Below are 9,071 nucleotides of genomic sequence, written 5' to 3'. Positions count from 1 at the left end.
AGCTCTACAAAGATAATCTAAATCTGTAGAGACTAATCAGAGCTTTAGATCACATTCATACACTGAAGGGACACACATCAGAGGCAATGAGGGGTTCAGTAGGGCGCCTGTGACTGAGTGGTTAGAGCAGTTGTACTTCAGTGCAAGAGTTGGGAATTCAATTCCACCAGCAGTCACATGCTGAAGTGTCCCTTGGCAAGACACCGAACCCCTCGTTGCTTCCAGTATGCGTCCCATCGGTGTATGAATGTGATAAAGCTCTGATTATTCTTTGTATAGATATACTAAAGTGCTGTATGAATGGGTAAATAAGGGCACAGATTGTGTTGTAAAGTGCTTTGAGTATCTTGATAAGATAGAAAAGCACTATATAAGTACAGTCCATTTACCATTCAGTGTCTTGCCCAGGGACACTTCAACATGTGACTGCTGGTGGAATCGAACCCCCAACTCTCCCACTGGAAGACAACTGCTCTAACCACTCAGCCACAGCCGTCTCAGTCCATTCCATCATTAGGACATTACAATATTAGTGAGCACAGCACAGCTGCCTGGAAAAGACAGTCCACCAAAACTAACTGAGCAAAACATTCAGAGGAGCAAAGACGGAGTCGCCATAAGCAGCACAGAGCAGGGCTTCACTGACGAGTGGCAGGAAAACAGACACTTGCACAATAATGACAACAACTGCAATTTGTCCAAAAGAAAATTGGAGAGTCTAAACCATGAAGACGAAGGTGCTGTTAGAGGATCAAATGTAACCTTTTATTCATTCAGGACAACAGTATGTGTGGAGCTAACCAAAAGGGCTGATTCCCACAGTAAAGCATGGAGGTGGCAGCATCATGTTGTGGGGGTGTTTTCCCACAGCAAGGAGTGGGAAACTGATCAGTTAAAAAAAAAAAAAAAAGATGAAGCAAAACACAAAAAGATATTGAGAGGAACCTGCTGGGAGCCTTCCAGAGATCTGAGAGGAGACGTCTTCCAGCAGGACAAAGACTCTCAACTCTGCTGATCCAACAGTCCACTGGTTTATACAGAACCAGCTACAGATCTTGGATTGGTCCAGTCAAAAACCAGAGTCGCTGGTTTGATTTAAAGATTGTTGGTCAAAAGCAGCAGCATCCAGAGACGAACCTGAAGAGACTTGATGCTGGAACTGCTTCAGCAGCGACTCACGTGGAGGGCTGAACACTTGCAATCAGGTCTTAGCGTTTATTTAATTAGGTCACAATAAAATACATTTAGCATATTTATGTTGAAATTAAAAAAGATGCAACCCCATAGGGTGGTGAATACTTTTGCAACCCACGGTTAACTTTCATTTTGATGCTAGTTTTATGAAAGCCGTTCTCTGTATTTGCTTGGACTCACAGCCTAAAATAAATCCTTCTTCTGACACGTTGCAAGTGTCAATCTTCATTTTGAGGGAGACGCAACTCGTGGTTAATGGTTTCATCAGCTCAACTGCAACAAAACGAACTGAAACAAAGGTAACTGAGAAAAATGATCCATGGTTATTTTATGAAGGATCCTAGAGTTCTTTTCAAATTAGCTGCAGTTTCAAAGTTCAACCAGTAGAGGTCGACAGATGGTTGTTCAATGGGAACACAGGGAAACAACCAGCATCTCTCAGTTACACACACACTTGTAGCCAAACAGCCTGCTATAATCCAACATGCTGTGTGGCCTGAAGGTCAGAGCAAACCTCACATCCCAACACAAAAGCTCAGATAAATCCTTCTCTTTCATCTGAATGTTTCCATGACACTGATTTACTGAGTCTGCTTCAGGGTTCCTAAAGGAGAGGTTTGTAAAATTCACCACCACAAGTGTCTAATCACATGCAAGAAACAAAAGCAACTGCATAAATAACAAGCTTATGGACTTTTCTGTTGACGACGAGTCCACGATCACGTGAACCGAACTGTTTCCGCCCGTCACACCGTTTACTGCCACCTGGTTTAGACGGCGGTGTGACGAGGCACAGGAAATGGAAAAGGAGAAAAAGGACAGAGAAAGAGGCAAAGTGACAAAATACAGGAGTTACTGACTTTTCTTTTGACCTTTGTACTGGGGGGTCTTTTTCTTCTGCTTGGGCACAGACTGCGACATTTCTCTGTGACCTGAAAGGAGAAAAGACGTCGAGCCACAGTGAAACACGTGAAACGCAGCTCGACACAAACACATCCTACATGTGCAGAACAGCACTGAGTTCAGTGTCTGAGATGATGTCCCTAAATGTTTATTGATTACAATAAATAACTAATGACGTTAACCTGGAAACGAGCAGTAGTAAACACGAGCCTCCCTCTGTGTGGGCTGTCTGGCTGCAGGAACAGCAGTTTGTGTAGAGACACAAGCTTTCATTGTTCACTAAACATTACAACCATTTGGCTAATGTTGATCACTTGTGGCGACCATCCGAAACCGGATCGCCTCCTAAAGGTCATCAGTCACAGACGCACTTCCAGTGATTACTTTGAGAGTTTAATTAAAAACAGCCAGTGGTTCATGAGATCTTTTGCCAACAATAGGCAAATGTGGTGTCTCTGTATACTTTAAGCATGACTCCTAGCTCCACACATCAGACCAGTTAAATACTTGTAAATTAGTGACATGTAAATAATGTATTTTGTGCGTAAGGCTGAGAAGCGGGATTGAAAAGCAGCATGGTGGTCTTACTCTGAGCGGCCGGTGGTTGCAGCTGGTAGCCTGTCAGCTGACACCAGCCCACAGGGTACAGATCAGGCGACTCACAATCCACCCACTGGTCATACTCATCCTCCCAGCCATCAAAGTGAATCCGTAGTAGCCGGTGCACAATACTCGTTACCGTGGCAACACACACAAGTCGTGGCTCCATTAAATCGACAGCCTCCAGTTTCATGCCTATCCTAAAGCCATGATTGGGAACCTCCTACAAGGCGGGGAAATGAAAGCTTCTTATTTTACTAACATTAAAACAAACAGTAAATATCAGTATTGCTGATAAATCCAGATGTTTTCACATCACGTTAACAAGCAGCTGAAGACTCGCAGCAACAACGTCCAGAACAAACGTCCTACCTTGTTAAAGAGTTTGACAGGAGCAGCCACCGATCCAGTTTCTCTGAGGTAGTCAAACCATTTAAATGGTAGCTTAGTGTACCCTGGAGAGCAGAGTCAGCGATCAGAACATGAGCATCCGAACAGAACCCTGGCTTCTGTGATCCTCTGTGGAAACGGGCCTAGTTACTGTTCAAAGGCTCCGTACCTTTAGGCGGGGTGAGCTCGATGCTGTTAATTTCACAGAAGCCAACGGGAAAGATGGAGGGGGAGGTACTGTGGTAGCAGAACCAGTCTGACCCGTCCACAGCCTCCGAGCCGTCGATTCCAATCATAAGGTACCCGTCTGCCAACACCTGTAACGGCCCAGAATGAAGCGAGATCAAAACCCGGTACTGCCCAAGCTGCCATCGTACAACAGCAGCGCACCTTTTTGACGGTGGCTACACAGATCGCTGAGAGGTTGAGGGGGTCGATGGCTTCCAACTTCATCCCATCTCTGAACCAGTCCCCATTCTGGTCCACATCTTTAACCTGGAACACAAAAACACAAATATTTGATAATCCATCACAACAAAGCATGTAACTGAAAAACACTTTAATATGAAGTGATAAAGAAATGTTTTGAAAACGCAGCCGCTTTATTTATTTATATAACTTACATGAAGATGATTGTAACTAAACCAATTTGTTTTTTTGTTTTTTGCTGGTGTCTGCATGTGCTCATGTAGGTTTATCCTGTTAGCAAAACAGCTCATGAACTAGGGCACAGATTGAAACTCAGAAGATGATTAACTGTACAAGTGATGAACTTTTGAAGTCAACACAATCCAGCATGGCTGCCAAAGCTAAGAAACCTTAGCGAACATAAAAATGGCAGCAGCTCGAGATGTTTTACAGATTTTAAGCTAAAATTTGATGAAAAACAGAGTAATTTAAAACAAATACTGATCACAATATTTTCAAAAACTCAAGTTTCTCATCATAAGATGATTTTATTTAAAACTCTGGAATAAAAGGACAATATTAATTAGTTTAAGGAATGCTAGGATCTTAATACTAGAAAGTTCCTGGAGAAAAGTTGACGGGGACAGGCAGGCTGCTGCCAGTTTAAAAACTTGATTTGACAGGACTATGTGTTGGGGTTCGCTTTCAGCTACCACTATACCAATTATCAGCTCAATATGGAAAAAATAAAAAAATAAAATCAATGAGCTATTGTCATTTTTTCTTTTATTGATTTTTTTATTTGGATTCAATATGTGACAAAAACTCCGGTTTCCTCCCACAGACCAAAAACATGCATGTTAGGCTGACTGGTAACTCTAAATTGTCCCTAAGTGAGAGAGTGAATGGTTGTTTGTCTCGTTTGTCTCTAATGCCCCTTTTCCATTAGTACCTGTAGTACCGGTACAGCACGGCTCTACTCTACTCGGTACGGTACAGGTTGTGTTTCCATTATGCTTTCAGTACCGGTTCCAGAGGGCGGGGTTCAAATTGACGTCACCACCTCTCACCAGCTGGTGGCGCTGAGACGCAGAAACTGTTTTCAGTACAGGTTGAGAATTTATGTTATTTTGAAGTTGTGTGTATGTATGTATGCATGTATGTGCATGTGTATAAATATATATATATATATATATATGTGTGTGTATATATGTGTGTATATATATATATGTGTATATATAATGTGTGTGTATATATATATATATATATGTATATATATATATATGTGTGTGTGTATATATGTATGTGTATATATGTATATATATGTATATATATATATATATATATATCTCGATGAACCAGATTCTACAAAAACATTAGATTTAAATTTTTATAGGTTTTCATCATCATTTGATGTATTTGCACTTAATGTTCATTTTAAATGTGTGGTTTTCTTTCTTGTTCACATATATACATTTTATTTTTAGCTTTGCTTTAAAGTTCTTGTTTTGTGATTTGTACATTTGTGAGTTAAAATAAAGTTGAACTGAAGGTCGTCTCTTTTCTTTAAACATGTTTGAGGGAAATATTCCTGAGATCCAATAGTTTTGTGTCTTTCTATGATTTTCAGCTGAGTTAACAGTCATTAAAGTGAAAACAGGATTTCATGATGAAGCTGGCACCGTTTATTTTTTTAATCTTCAACGCTAAAATATATATATAATTATATTTTTATGACGATCCTCTCCTCCGGAGACGGACAGGCTCATCTTCCCAGCTCCGAGCTCAGCTGGTGACTGACAGAGGCCGTTGCGAGACCCCAGCCGCGTGTAATCATGAAGGTCCGACCCGCGCAGACAGGCGGGCAGAGACGGGTCTGCGACGAACGGTGGAAGCGATTTTAAAAAACATTTTACGTGTAAAAAAATAATAGTGATTTTTAAATCGCTTCAGCAATTTTTTAAAACATTTTTTGTATAAAAACAAAATATTATTTTATTTAAAAATCGCTTCCACCGTCCGCCTGACTGCCGGGTGGGATCGGGATTCAGCCTTCATGATTACGCGTGGCCGGGGTCTGACAACGTCCTTCAGCGAGTCCCCATCTCCAGCTTCGCAGTGACCTGCGGAGCTCTGAGCACACAAGGCTGGTATCCGGAACCTGAGCCTCCGAGTCGGCACACCGAAGGATCTTCCGCGGTGACCAGCTGAACTTGGAGCCGGGGAGATGACGCCCTGCCCGGTCTGGTGCTCGGAGGCTCTGGAGGGAGGATCGGGGTACACCAGCAGATCTCCATCCAGCTTGCTCTGAATTATGTTGTCGGCCACCAAGCACAAAAAATGCCAGCACATCAACATTAGACCAAGATGTTGTCAGTATTGTTTTAAAAATCTTTAAAATAAGTCCAGCTGCTGCTCCAGTCCGAGAAATTGCAAATGGCGGATTATTGTTTTGAAACGTTTCTGAAGGATCCAGTGACTCCGCCCCCGACTCCGCCCCCGACCAATCAGTGACCGACAGTGTTCTGACGTCACGTTTTTGTACCTCTTCGTTCAGGTTAGAACCACAGAGCCAAGGGTACTGAAAATAGTAACAGGTGCCAAGTACCGGTACTAATGGAAAAGCCTCAGAACCGGGCCAAGTAGGGTCCAGTCGGCCCGTACCGGTACTAATGGAAAAGGGGCATATGTGTCCCTATGATGGACTGGAGACCTGTCCAGGGTGTCCCCTGCCCCTCACACAGTGATTGTTGAACATTGGCACCAGTGACCTGTGACCCAAAAATGGAAGTTACGAAACCCTTGCCAGGTGGATAATAATAGGTGTCTGCCTTACTCCCCAATAAATTGTTTTTATATTTAACTTGTTGCCTTTTATTTTCTCATACTGCTGTTCTTGGTCTAGTCATGACATCATTTTGTTAATTTGTATTTCTGTTACATTTAACAAGAGGTTTAACTTGAAGTTCACAACCATTCTAATAAAAATCGGGACCGTTTTCTCAAAAATGCTTCCACATCACTAGTTACTTGCATTAGCAGCAAACACCGGAGGTGAAAACATCTCACCTGACAAAGTTTAAATGACAAATACCGGTAAAGAAATGCCTTTAATGGACACTCTTATTCTTTCACCAGAAGAAGAGTTTGTTTGTGTAACGACACTCGTACGCACAAAACCTTAAAGTGTTGTGAAGAGATTCTTCATGAAGGACATCTGAAGAGAAAATGTTTGACTGTATTTGGTGTTCAAGTAATGATTGTAGCTTTTTGGACAGATGTTTGGACTTCAATGGAACAACTTGACCTAAATATTTATTAAATCAGCAGGATGATTTATTTAAAAAAAGAACATAACCCTGATGTAATCAACATTCTTTAGAAAAGTATACGTAAGTTTGCAGTACCTTGTGAAAGTACTGTGCAGGAGCATCAACTTGTCCCTCCGTTTTCTTCGTAACATCTGGATAAAACAAACAATTATAATGAAAAACAAACCATTTTATTTACCGGCCTAACAACTTGGTTTTGTAACATATCCTTGTACCATTAAAACATATAAGACTCGTGATTTAAAATAACTTATTCCTCCACCCACCAAAGTCATGTAGCAGAAAAGAAGACTTGCATTTTAAAAAAAAATGCCTACTCAACTTGTTGAATAGTTTCAGTCCTAATCCACTTTTTTTCATTCAACCTTTATTTATCATGGGTCAATGGGATACAGGTCCTTCTCAAAAAATTAGCATATTGTGATAAAGGTCATTAATTTCCATAATGTAATGATAAAAATGAAACTTTCATATATTTCAGATTCATTGCACACCAACTGAAATATTTCAGGTCTTTAATTGTTTTAATACTGATGATTATGGCATACAGCTCATGAAAACCCAAAATGCATGTCCCAAAAAATTAGCATATTTCATCCCACCAATGAAAGACAAGTGTTTTTAATACAAAAAACGCCAACCTTCAAATAATCATGTTCAGTTATGCACTCAATACTTGGTTGGGAATCCTTTTGCATGAATGACTGCTTCAATGCGGCGTGGCATGGAGGCAATCAGCCTGTGGCACTGCTGAGGTGTTATGGAGGCCCAGGATGCTTCGATAGCGGCCTTAAGCTCATCCAGAGTGTTGGGTCTTGCGTCTCTCAACTTTCTCTTCACAATATCCCACAGGTTCTCTATGGGGTTCAGGTCAGGAGGGTTGGCAGGCCAATTGAGCACAGTAATACCATGGTCAGTAAACCATTTACCAGTGGTTTTGGCACTGTGAGCAGGTGCCAGGTCGTGCTGAAAAATGAAATCTTCATCTCCATAAAGCTTTTCAGCAGATGGAAGCATGAAGTGCTCCAAAATCTCCTGATAGCTAGCTGCATTGACCCTGCCCTTGATAAAACACAGTGGACCAACACCAGCAGCTGACATGGCACCCCAGACCATCACTGACTGTGGGTGCTTCACACTGGACTTCTGGCATTTTGGCATTTCCTTCTCCCCAGTCTTCCTCCAGACTCTGGCACCTTGATTTCCGAATGACATGCAAAATTTGCTTTCATCCAAAAAAAGTACTTTGGCCCACTGAGCAACAGTCCAGTGCTGCTTCTCTGTAGCCCAGGTCAGGCGCTTCTGCTGCTGTTTCTGGTTCAAAAGTGGCTTGACCTGGGGAATGCGACACCTGTAGCCCATTTCCTGCACACGCCTGTGCACGGTGGCTCTGGAAGTTTCTACTCCAGACTCAGTCCACTGCTTCCGCAGGTCCCCCAAGGTCTGGAATCGGCCCTTCTCCACAATCCTCCTCAGGGTCCGGTCACCTCTTCTCGTTGTGCAGCGTTTTCTGCCACACTTTTCCCTTCCCACAGACTTCCCACTGAGGTGCCTTGATACAGCACTCTGGGAACAGCCTATTCATTCAGCAATTTCTTTCTGTGTCTTACCCTCTTGCTTGAGGGTGTCAATGATGGCCTTCTGGACAGCAGTCAGGTCGGCAGTCTTACCCATGATTGCGGTTTTGAGTAATGAACAAGGCTGGGAGTTTTTAAAGGCCTCAGGAATCTTTTGCAGGTGTTTAGAGTTACGTCGTTGATTCAGATGGTTAGGTTAATAGCTTGTTTAGAGAACCTTTTCATGATATGCTCATTTTTTGGGACAGGCATTTTGTGTTTTCATGAGCTGTATGCCATAATCATCAGTATTAAAACAATTAAAGACCTGAAATATTTCAGTTGGCGTGCAATGAATCTGAAATATATGAAAGTTTCATTTTTATCATTACATTATGGAAAATAATGACCTTTATCACAATATGCTAATTTTTTGAGAAGGACCTGTATATAAGTAAAGGTAGAATGGAAAAAAATATATGTGGATTAGGAATGAAACTATTCAATGAGTTCCCTAAACAAAATCCACAGGGCAAAAAAAGTTTTGATCCAATGCTTCGTTTTATCTGATGTTAGAGACGCCATTTACAGAATAATCTAACAAAGTTAGGTCAGGTCCTCCGGACACATGAAAAAAAATTTGCTGAAATGTTTGGTCTTTTATCCAAAAAATGTTGTCAGTCTGAAG

This window comes from Nematolebias whitei, chromosome 17 (assembly GCF_014905685.2).
Source record: "Nematolebias whitei isolate Nwh7 chromosome 17, NemWhi1, whole genome shotgun sequence".
NCBI lineage: Eukaryota > Metazoa > Chordata > Actinopteri > Cyprinodontiformes > Rivulidae > Nematolebias > Nematolebias whitei.
The sequence above is the reverse complement of the archived record's forward strand: the minus strand, read 5'-3'. Positions refer to the sequence as shown.